We start from the raw sequence: 12,817 nt of genomic DNA on the forward strand, positions 1-12,817 counted from the left end.
CACATGTTCAACCCCAAATTCATAGGTCCTTACACTGTCCTTCAGCAAATTAATCCTGTGACCTATAAACTGCAATTGCCAAGATCATTACGGATTCATCCAGTGTTCCATACTTCCCTCTTAAAAAAGGAAGTCCAAAAGGTCCGCCCTCATCCAGCTCCTGTTCTAGTACAGGGAGAAGAAGAATACGAAGTCAAGAAAGTGTTGGATTCTAAATTGAGAGGGCGTAACCTATGGTACTTAATCTCATGGAAAGGTTATGGCCCTGAAAGTAACTCATGGGTTTCCGCATCTGATATTCATGCTCCAGTACTTGTGAGGCGCTTTCATCATCTCAATCCAGACAAACCAGGCCCTAGAGCGCGTCTGGGAGAGGGGAGTACTGTCAACACCAGCACAGTGCGCACTCTACGGGCAACTAGAATGCAAAAACCCAACACTCTCAAGATGATGTAATTTATGCATTGTGCTGATATGTTATTGTTTAACATTTTGCATTGCAGAACTCAATTCTGAAGACTCATTCTTAAGGTGCTTATAAATACTGTTCATTTGCGATGTATTGCTGCAGGCTTTCAGAGTGAGTCAGGGTGCGGTCCCTTTCCAGGGCCTTCTAGAAACTTTCCCTGCAGCATGCCTGTGTGTGGTTGTGGGTTGGACCAAGACTCTATAAAAGGGAGCCAGCCCAGCTCCACATGTTCACTATTCAGAGGTCCCGGTGCAGAGCAGCAGCAACTCCCTGAGCTCCTGTTCCGGTGGCCTACCTTTGACCCTCCAGGCCTCTGCCCTTCATACTACAGTGGTGATCCTTAGTCAGGGCGGTAAGACCGAGGTTGGGCTGGGCCCCTAACCCCGTAATCGAGGACGCTCAAATTCTTGGGCCTAATTCTTTATGCTAAAACAATTTGCTCTTGCGCATGTGAATGTGCGTTTGGATTTTTCATGGCATTTGCATGCTAGCATTCGAATCGGCAAGACGCGCGATTCTTTCCTTGTGCTAAATTCTTGATATTCATTGTACGCTACCATTCCTTGACAGTTACATGGTGCCCTTCGAATCGACAAGACGCGCGATTGTTTCCTAGTGCATTAACCCTTGATGTTCATTGTACGCTACAATTCCTTGACAGTTACATGGTGGCGTTCGAATCGGCAAGACGCGCGATTCGTTTCCTAGTGAATTAACCCTTAATGTTCATTGTACGCTACCATTTCCTTGGCAGTTTCATGGTGGCATTCGAATCGGCAAGACGTGCGATTCTTTCCTTGTGCATAACTCATGATATTCATTGTGCGCTACCATTCCTTGACAGTTACATGATGGCCTTCGAATCGGCAAGACGCGCAGTTCATTTCCTAGTGATTTAACCCTTGATGTTCATTGTACGCTACCATTTCCTTGGCAGTTTCATGGTGGCATTCGAATCGGCAAGACGCGCAATTCTTTCCTTATGCGTAACTCATGATATTCATTGTGCGCTACCATTCCTTGGCAGTTACACGGTGGCATTCGAATCGGCAAGACGCGCAATTCCTTCCTCGTGTTTAATTCATGTTATTCATTGTGCGCTATCATTTTTTGGCAGTTACATGGTGGCACTCGAATCGGCAAGACGCGCGATTCTTTCCTCATGCTTAATTAATGTTACTTACTGTGCGCTACCATTTTTTGGCAGTTACATGGTGTCACTCGAATCAGCAAGACGCCCGATTCTTTCCTCTTGCTTAATTAATGTTACTTACTGTGCGCTACCATTCTAAGGCATTTACTTGGTAGTATTCGAGTTGACAAGTCGCATGATTTATTCCTTGAATCTACGTTGTGTTATTCATGGTGCACAATCCTTCTATGGTGTTTAATACTTATATATAAAAACCTGCAATGTGTGCAATTCACTTTCCAATGTTTTGAGAGAACACAAAAAGACCAGAGTTCTAGATGTAATGCTGTGTGTTCCTGATATGTATTCTTAAATTAAGATTCATCAGATGGTTCAGAAATTACTCAGATTGTTTCCTGATTCTCATGCTAAAGAAAGTACTTGAATCTGAAAGTTTTATCTAACCTCACTTGCTTCCCACCACAGGTATTCAGTCATCTAAAAGCCTAGTCATTTTACGCCTATTCTTAGGTTGTTTATGTTTTCAGAATGACGATGCTTAGAGTCATAGCATAGTATTGATTTCATGAGATGTAATTTTGAAGTTGTGTGTTTTAATCTTTTGCTTCCTACAGGTCTCCTTCCCAGCTGTTCCCTTCCTAATCCCCTTTTCCCCACTTGGACTCTCTTAGACTCTGACAAATCTAATCAGAGTATTGGAGCTGTCTTGTGGTGGAAGTGTTGGGAACGTGCACAGACCCCGAGAATCTGGTGACTCTGACAGAATAGTGAGCCCACAAATTATTATCCTCTTGGTTTGTGTATGTTCTCAGCATGGCCACACTGGACATGCTAGTCAAGGCTATCACCCAGCTCCAGTCAGAAGTGGTATCATCAAAAGATTTGACAAATAACCTAGCTGAGAGAGTGAGTCAGTTACATGATAAGGTAGAGAAGAAGGAACAAAGTCCCACAGGTGTGTCTTGGCTAGGTACTTCTTCTCAGACTTCTGGAGGCAATCTGACAAACATTTCCCTCAATGTTCCTTCAGCCATTCCTTTAGCTCCCCCAGAACGTTTCTCAGGTGACCCTTTGAAAGCACAATCTTTTCTGGTTCAAGTGGAACTACACTTCACCTGCAGACCAAATACTTTTCCCAATGCCCAGTCCAAAGTAGCTTTCTTGTTATCATATCTGTCTGGAGATGCAGCTACCTGGGCTATTCCTCTTGTGCGTAAAGATAGTCCCCTGTTGTACAACTGGGGAAACTTTGTTTGTGAGTTTGAGCTAGTTTTTTGACCGTAGAACTGTAACACTGTCAGCAGATTGTGAACTATTAGACTTACGCCAGGGGAATTCGGACTTAGGGGCTCATTCCAAGTCCGGTGGGCGGCGCGGAAACCGCCCAAAGACCACACCGTGGTCAAATGACCGCGGGGGTCATTTTGACTTTCCCGCTGGGCCGGCGGGCGATCTCCAGAAGATCGCCCGCCGGCCCAGCGGGAAAGCCCCTGCAACGAGGAAGCCGGCTCCAAATGGAGCCGGCGGAGTTGCAGGGGTGCGACGGGTGCAGTAGCACCTGTCGCGATTTTCACTGTCTGCATAGCAGACAGTGAAAATCATGGTGGGGCCCTGTTAGGGGGCCCCTGCACTGCCCATGCCAGTGGCATGGGCAGTGCAGGGGCCCCCAGGGGTCCCACGACACCCGTTCCCGCCATCCTGTTCCTGGCAGGTTTTACCGCCAGGAACAGGCTGGCGGGAAGGGGGTCGGAATCCCCATGGCGGCGCTGCAAGCAGCGCTGCCATGGAGGATTCCCTGGGCCAGGGGAAAACTGGCGGGAAACCGCCGGTTCCCCTTTTCTGACCGCGGCTTTACCGCTGCAGTCAGAATAGCCCTGGAAGCACCGCCAGCCTGTTGGCGGTGCTTCCGTTGCCCTCCGCCCTGGCGGTTTCAAACCGCCAGGGTCGGAATGAGGGCCTTAGTGTCATATTTAGCCAACTTTAATCGGCTGGTCACTGAGACATCCTGGCCAGAGGAAAAACAAGCGGCCTTGTTTTACAAGGGACTCAATGAGGAGTTAAAAGATATCTTGGCGCAAATCGACCCGGAACCTACAGACTGTCAAGAATTAATAAACCTTGTCTTGAGGCTTGATCATCATTTAACTGAACGAAAAGGAACGCGTAAAAAGACTGAAAAATATTCCTGGCGTGTGCACGATAACAGAGACTCAAGAACTCCGAAAGAAAGAACGTCTGAACCGATGGAGATTGGAACCATCAGGAGACCTTTGACCAAAGATGAAAAGGACCTACGCAGAAAAAATTGACAATGTCTCTATTGTGGGCGGAAAGGTCATTTCGTCAAAGACTGTTCAATCAAACCACAGAACAAGTGAGGTCCAGTTCAGAAAGTTGCAGCCAATGCATCAGTCGAGTCGGAAAACTAAAACACCCAAGATGCAGGTGTCACTGTGGTCCCTTCACAATCTAGACATCTCAAACTGGGCATAACAGTTCAGGTTAAGAAAAAGACCTATTTCAAGAAGGCTCTAGTCGATTCTGGGGGTACCAGGAACTTTGTTGACGCCCAATTGGTTTGTGCATGGGGAATCCCATGTATTGAAAAGAAGGCCCCAGAAATCATCCAGGCAGTCGATGGAAAACTCTTGACTTGAGGTCCGGTAACTCTTCAGACTGTCACCTTGTCGGTGATTTGTGAAGATAAAAATCAAAGAAAGAAACATAAAGAGAAACTTATCCTTGACGTGATTCATGCTCCCCAGTATGGGATTATCTTGGCTTGCCATGGTTAACTCACCACAATCCAGAGATTAATTGGGCAGAACGAAAGGTCGTGTTCTCATCTGCACTATGTAAAGAACAATGTCTCCAAAGGACTCAAGAATCGGAAGTTCGCAATTCTTACATAGCTACTGCCGCAGAGAAAGAAGTTCAGTTGCCCAAACAGTATTCGTCTTATGAAGATGTATTTGATGAGAAAGAAGCAGAGAACTTACCTCCTCATAGATATTATGACTGTCAAATTGATCTAGTCCCAGGTGCGATACTTCCCAACTGTCGTGTGTATGCCCTGTCAGAACATGAAAATCAACATTTACCAAAATACTTGGATCAATTCTTAGAGAATGGTTTCATTCCCCCCTCTAAGTCTCCTGCAGCTTCTCCTTTGTTTTTTGTTCTGAAGGCGAATGGAGAACTTCGAGCTTGTATCGACTAAAGGGGTTTGAACAAAATCACCATCAAGAACAAATATCCTTTGCCCCTAATTCCGGTCTTACTGGAACAAGTAAAGAAAGCAAAAATCTACACGAAGCTTGACCTTCGAGGTGCTTATCATTTGGTCAGAATGAGAGAGGGTGACAAATGGAAAACAGCGTTCAAAACAAGATATGGCCTTTTTTAATACACCGTCATGCCTTTTGGTCGGTGCAATGCTCCAGCAGCATTTCAATTTTTCTTGAATGACGTTCTTAGAGAGTACCTCGATATATTTGCCATAGTCTACATTGATGACATTTTGATCTACTCAGACAATGAAAATGAACATGTCCAACATGTCAAGAAAATTCTGGCAGCCCTTCGTAAACACCATTTATATTGCAAACTCACCAAGTGTGAGTTTCATGTTACCACAGTTGAGTTTTTAAGGGTTATCCTTACCCCTCAAGGTATGGTGATGGCAGAAAAGAAATTAAAAGCTGTATCTTTTAGCCGTAAAAGAAATTAAAAGACTGTTCGTGATGTACAATGTTTCCTGGGGTTTACAAATTTTTACCGGAGGTTCATAAATCATTTCTCCCAAACAGTGGATCCAATTACTAAGCTATTAAGAAAGAAAGAAAAATGTGTATGGTCCCCAGAAGCCGATCAAGCCTTTTCAACTTTGAAAGAAGCTTTCTCCACTGCCCCAGTATTGACTCATCCAGATGTGGATTGACCTTTCATAGTGGAAGCTGATGCTTCAGATGTGGCGATAGGAGCAGTCTTGTCACAACGAAACAAAGGCACTGGTCAACTTCATCCTGTAGCTTACATGTCTCGGAAGTTGAACGAAGCCGAACAGAACTATGTCATTGCTGAAAATGAGCTTCTGGCGATTTGTGACGCCTTTAAAGAATGGAGACATCATTTGTTGGGTGCAAATATACTGTCACAGTATATACTGATCATCGCAATCTTCAATTCATTAGTTCCGCCAGAATTTTGACTCCTCAGCAATTACGCTGGATGCTGTTTTTTGCACAGTTTGATTTTGTGGTAACCTTCCGGCATGGTAAAGATAATCACAAAGCTGACGCCTTGTCCCGCCAAGAGTTTACCACGTTGCCTGAAGTTCAAACCACCAGAGCTATCATTGCTCCTGACAAGGTTCTATGTATCATAAAAACTGAAGATTTCTTTGAAGACATCCGCAATTCATTCACTGTTGAAAAATGGCAGATGTGGGCCCAAGCAGATCCCAAAAGGTCAATCAAGCAAGGACTACCCTTTCATGGCGCTCGTTTGTTCGTGCCCACTACCAAACTTCGCAAGATAGTGTTTCCTTGGTTGCATGTTATATCTACGGCAGGTCACCCAGGTACTCCTAAAACTCTTGTATTAATCCAACGCTATTTTTGGTGGCCTACCTTAACAAAAGATGTAAAAACAATGGTAAACAACTGCGAAGTCTGTGCTCGCACTAAAACAAGTCATTCAAAACCGAAAGGGTTGCTACACCCACTCCCAACCCCAAGTCGTCCGTGGAAGCACATTTCTTTAGACTTTATTACTGGTCTGCCAGTGGTTCAACAGCATTCAGTGATTCTGGTGGTAGTAGATAGCCTCACGAAATATGGACATTTCATTGCCTGTAAGAAATTGCCCATCTCTAGTGAACTGGCAACTATCTTACTGAATAGAGTGGTTCGTTATCATGGACTGCCAAAAGTGATCCTTTCCGATCGGGGGTCGTAATTTGCCTCCAACTTCTGGAAGACATGGTGTAAAACACTCCAAGTGACATCTACACTATCCACTAGCCACCATCCTCAAACAGATGGTCAAACGGAGAGACCAAATCAGACTTTGAAGCAATACCTACGTTCTTACGCTGAAAAAGCACTTCATTTTTGGATATCAATGCTCTGGTTAGCTGAGTTAGCCTACAATAACTCTTTCTACACTTCTACTGGCGTTACACCCTTCTTTGGTTTGTTTGGTTATCATCCTGACACCTTACCCATCACAATTCCTCAAGAAAGTTCTCTTACTCCAGCTGCGTCAGAAACCATTCAACATTTGCATCAAACCCAGAAATTGATTCAACAGCATTTAGAAAAAGCCAAACAAAAATACAAAAAGCATTATGACAAGAAACATTGTGAGGGACCGCAGTATCAACCAGGTGACAAAATGTGGCTTTCCACAAAACATATAGACTTCAAAAAGAAGCACATGTTTAACCCCAAATTCATAGGTCCTTACACTGTCCTTCAGCAAATTAATCCTGTGACCTATAAACTGCAATTGCCAAGATCATTACGGATTCATCCAGTGTTCCATACTTCCCTCTTAAAAAAGACAGTCCAAAAGGTCCGCCCTCATCCAGCTCCTGTTCTAGTACAGGGGGAAGAAAAATACGAAGTCAAGAAAGTGTTGGATTCTAAACTGAGAGGGCGTAACCTATGGTACTTAATCTCATGGAAAGGTTATGGCCCTGAAAGTAACTTATGGGTTTCCGCATCTGATATTCATGCTCCAGTACTTGTGAGACGCTTTCATCATCTCAATCCAGACAAACCAGGCCCTAGAGCGTGTCTGGGAGAGGGGAGTACTATCAACACCAGCACAGTTCGCGCTCTACGGGCGACTAGAATGCAAAAACCCAATACTCTCAAGATGATGTAATTTATGCATTGTGCTGATATGTTATTGTTTAACTTTTGCATTGTAGAACTCAATTCTGAAGACTCATTCTTAAGGTGCTTATACATACTGTTCATTTGCAATGTATTGCTGCAGGCTTTCAGAGTGAGTCAGGGTGTGGTCCCTTTCCAGGGCCTTCTAGAAGCTTTCCCTGCGGCATGACTGTGTGTGGTTGTGGGCTGGGCCGAGGCTCTATAAAAGGGAGCCAGCCCAGCTCCACGTGTTCACTATTCAGCGGTCCCGGTGCAGAGCAGCAGCAACTCCCTGAGCTCCTGTTCCGGTGGCCTACCTTTGACCCTCCAGGCCTCTGCCCTTCATACTACAGTGGTGATCCTTAGTCAGGGCAGTAAGACCGAGCTTGGGCTGGGCCCCCGACCCCTGTAATCGAGGACGCTCGAATTCTTGGGCCTAATTCTTTATGCTAAAACAATTTGCTCTTGCGCGTGTGAATGTGCGTTTGGATTTTTCATGGCATTTGCATGCTGGCATTCGAATCGTCAAGACGCGCAATTCTTTCCTTGTGCTAAATTCTTGATATTTATTGTACGCTACCATTCCTTGACAGTTACATGGTGGCCTTCGAAACGGCAAGACGCGCAATTCGTTTCCTAGTGAATTAACCCTTGATGTTCATTGTACGCTACCATTTTTTGACAGTTATATGGTGGCCTTCACATCGGCAAGACGCCCGATTCGTTTCCTCGTGCATTAACCCTTGATGTTCATTGTACGCTACCATTCCTTGACAGTTATATGGTGGCCTTCGAATCGGCAAGATGCGCAATTTGTTTCCTAGTGATTTAACCCTTGATGTTCATTGTACGCTACTATATCCTTGGCAGTTACATGGTGGCATTCGAATCGGCAAGACGCGCGATTCTTTCCTTGTGCGTAACTCATGATATTCATTGTGCGCTACCATTCCTTGGCAGTTACACGGTGGCATTTGAATCGGCAAGACGCGCGATTCCTTCCTCATGTTTAATTCATGTTATTCATTGTGCGCTACCATTTTTTGGCAGTTACATGGTGGCACTCGAATCGGCAAGACGCGCAATTCTTTCCTCGTGCTTAATTAATGTTACTTACTGTGTGCTACCATTTTTTGGCAGTTACATGGTGGCACTCGAATCGGCAAGTCGCGCAATTCTTTCCTCGTGCTTAATTAATGTTACTTACTGTGCGCTACCATTCTAAGGCATTTACTTGGTAGTATTCGAGTTGACAAGTCGCGTGATTTATTCCTTAAATCTACGTTGTGTTATTTATGGTGCACAATCCTTCTATGGTGTTTAATACTTATATATAAAAACCTGCAGTGTGCGCAATTCACTTTCCAATGTTTTTGAGAGAACACAAAAAGACCAGAGTTCTAGATGTAATGCTGTGTGTTCCTGATATGTATTCTTAAATTAAGATTCATATGATGGTTCAGAAATTACTCAGATTGTTTCCTCATTCTCATGCTAAAGAAAGTACTTGAATCTGAAAGTTTTATCTAACCTCACTTGCTTCCCCCCACAGGTATTCAGTCATCTAAAAGCCTAGTCATTTTACGACTACTCTTAGGTTGTTCACGTTTTCAGAATGATGATGCTTAGAGTCATAGCATAGTACTGATTTCATGAGATGTAATTTTGAAGTTGTGTGTATTAACCTTTTGCTTCCTACAGGTCTCCTTCCCAGCTGTTCCCTTCCTAATCCCATTTTCCCCACTTGGACTCTCTTAGTCTCTGTGACAAATCAGAGTATTGGAGCTGTCTTGTGGTGGAAGTGTTGGGAACTTGCACAGACCCCGAGGATCTGGTGACTCTGACAGTCTGTCAATTGATTGAAATATGTATTACGTAAACAAGTTGTAAACATTGCAATTCAAATGCACAGTTATATTTACATAGGTATGATCTGTAGTGGGCAGCAGTAAACACACCAGGAGCCAGAGTGGGGCACAGATATCGGAAAATAGAGATGCCAAAGGGTACAGTAAGTGGCCATAGAAATAGGGAAATCAGGCTGCCATGTACAATGTCCAACACAAAACTTCAATGGAAGTTGAAGTTACAGTGTCTTACCTGTGTGTCACTGGAAGTACTGTTGAATTATTGTATTTCTGTTGTCCACATCCTCTTCCTCTGCCTCCTCTTCGTCACTGTCCTCAGGCTCCACTGCTGCCACACAACCATCCCCAGGCTCATCCTCCTGCAGAAAAGGCACCCGGTGTCTCAAGGCCAGGTTGTGCAACATGCAACATGCAACATGCAGCAATAGTTTGGCACACCTTCTTGGGTGAGTAGTACAGGGATGCACCTTTCAGATGGAGGCACCGGAATCTGGCCTTCAGGATGCCAAAGGTGCGCTTAATGATCCTCCTTGTTCGCCCATGTGCCTCATTGTAACGTTCCTCTGTCCTTGTCCTGGCATTCCTCACTGGGGTCAGTAGCCATGAGAGGTTGGGGTAACCAGAGTCACCTGTAAATATTGAGGGATACCTGTTAGCCACACACTCACCCTTAGGGAGAACCCCACACCCATATACCTACATCAACTGGGTGGGGACCATGGGCTCACCTATTAGCCACACCCGGTGCCTCTGGAGTTGAGCCATCACATATGGGATGCTGCTATTCCTGAAGATAAAGGCATCATACTCAGACTCAGGATATTTCGCATTGACATGGGAGATGTACTGGTCCGCCAAACACACCATCTGTACATTCAGAGAGAGAAAGCTCTTTCTATTTCTGAACACCTGTTAATTTCTCCGGCGGGGGGACTAAGGCAATATGTGTACCATCAAAGGCACCAATGATGTTGGAGATATGTCCCAGTGCATAGAAGTCAGCCTTCACTGTGGCCAAATCATCCACCTGTGGGAATATGATGTAGCTGCGCATATGTTTCAGCTGGGTAGACACTCTGGTCAGCACGTTTGAGAGCATAGGCTGTGACATCCCTGATGCCAAGGCCACTATCGCATGGAAGGAACCACTTGCCAAGACATGGAACAGTGAGAGGACCTGAACTAGAGGGGGAATACCTGTGGGGTGGCAGATAGCTGAAATCAGGTCTGGCTCCAATTGGGCACACAGCTCTTGGATTGTGGCCCTATCAAGTCTGTAGGTTAGGATAATGTGCGTGTCCTCCATTGACGCCAGGTCCACCAGGGCTCTGTACACGGGGGGATGTCTCCATCTCCTATTCATCCTCAGTGGTTGAACTCTAGGAAGCAACCATGGCTCGAGTGTCTGAGGAAAGGGCCCCTGCCTTTACTTCCGAGGAGTTGGAGAGGCTGGTGGATGGGGTCCTACCCCAGTACCATTTACTTCATGGTCCTCCAGACCAACAGGTGAGAACACTGTGAGCACGATGCATGGGGCATGAATGCATGGAGTGTTGTGTGTATAAGCCTCATGTAGGGGGAAGCTGAGGGGTCCTGGGCAGAGTGCTGCATGTATGGTGGTCAATGTCTGTGCGTAAGGGGATGGGAGGGATATGGTGGGCCATGAGTGTAACAGTCCGGACGGTATGACTAATACCTTTTTATAATGTATCTTTTTCTGCAGGTCAGCGCCCATCAGAAAAAAGGTATTTGGCGTGCCATCGCCAAGGTGGTGCGGACCCTGGGGATCTTTGACAGGCGGAGCACCCACTGCCGCAAACTGCCCTAGTCAGCCCTGCTGCCCTCAGTGAGGAGGCTATTGACCTCCTGAGATCCCTCTCTGTTGGGCAGTCAGCCATACTGAATGCCATACAGGGTCTAGCAGGGCATTTGCAACAAACAAATGCATACCTGCAGGGCATTCACTCTGGCGTGACGGCCCAACAGAGAGCATTCCAGGCTCTGGCCAACTCACTGATAGCAGCCATTGTCCCTGTCTCCAGTCTCCCCCCTCCAACTTCCTCTACCCAGTCCCAATCCCCTCAACCCCAGCCTTTCCCAGGCACACCTTCAGACCAGCATTCTCCCAAATCAACACACAAAAGTGGCTCAGGCAAACACAAGCACCACACTTCATCCCACAGGCACTCACACAAGCACCATCCAAATGCAGACACACCAACATCCACTGCCTCCACTGTGTCCCCTCCTCCTCCTCGTCCACCTCCCTCCCAGTAGTGTCTCCACTCACACCTGAATGCACTACATCCTCATCCACTACCTCCATCACACGCACGCCTATCACTACACGCCCTTCACTGGCAGTCACCACCCCCACATCCATGCACACGTCCCCTGTGTCCTCTCCCACTGTGTCTGTGATCTCTCTCAGCAGACTGACACCTCCTATAACCACTCCCTCTTCCTCCACTCCCAAACCTTCACCCTCTTCCCGCCCCAGTGTCCCTAAAAAGCTTTTCCTCGCCACCATTGACCTATTCCCTACCCCCCCATCATTTACTTCAGGCCAGGGTGGTCAGAACCCAGCTCAGTCCACGGCCACTGTGGTTTCTGCAGCTACTGCAGGTGTGAGAGGCTCCAAGGAAACACCCATCAGCACAGCCAGTATGCCAGCACCACCTTCCAAGACCAAGAAGGAGCCGCCACCTAGGAAGGCAAGAAGGGGACACCAGCCAGCAAGGGTAAGCAGGCACCACCAGCCAGCAAGGGGAAGCAGGCACCACCAGCCAGCAAGGGGAAGGTGGCACCACAGCCAGCAAGGGGAAGGAGCCACCACCAGCCAGCAAGGGCAAGAAAAAAACATCAGCTGGCAGAAGCAAGGAAGCACCACCATCTGCCAAGGGCAGGAAGGGGCACAGAACACCAGCCATGGCACTTCAGCCATCCGAGGCTGCAGGGGAAGGGCTGGAGCCTCCCCCCACCACTGACAGCACCACCACCTGTACCGCGGCCTGCACCACTACCTGCTCTGTGGCCAGTACCGCCATCTGCACTGCGCCCAGCAGCACCACTGCCAGCAGCAGCAGCCCCAGTGGGCAGCCGTCTGAGGCTGCAGGGGAAGGGCTGGAGCGTACCCCCACCACTGACTGCACTGCCACCTGCACCGCGGGCAGCACCGCCACCTGCACTGCGGCCAGCAGCACCACTGCCAGCAGCAGCAGCCCCAGTGGGCAGCCGTCTGAGGCTGCAGGGGAAGGGCTGGAGCCTACACCCAGCACTGACAGCACCACGTTTGGCAGTTATCAGGCATGCCAGCGGTTTCTCCATTAGACTTTCGATCTTATTAAGAGGGGTCTCACTTGGGAGACTGGAGGACTATTGGAAGAACTAATTATTCGTCATGATTGAATAATTGTGGACATGGACATGGACAACAGTTGTCATA

Source organism: Pleurodeles waltl, chromosome 7 (genome assembly GCF_031143425.1).
Source record: "Pleurodeles waltl isolate 20211129_DDA chromosome 7, aPleWal1.hap1.20221129, whole genome shotgun sequence".
NCBI lineage: Eukaryota > Metazoa > Chordata > Amphibia > Caudata > Salamandridae > Pleurodeles > Pleurodeles waltl.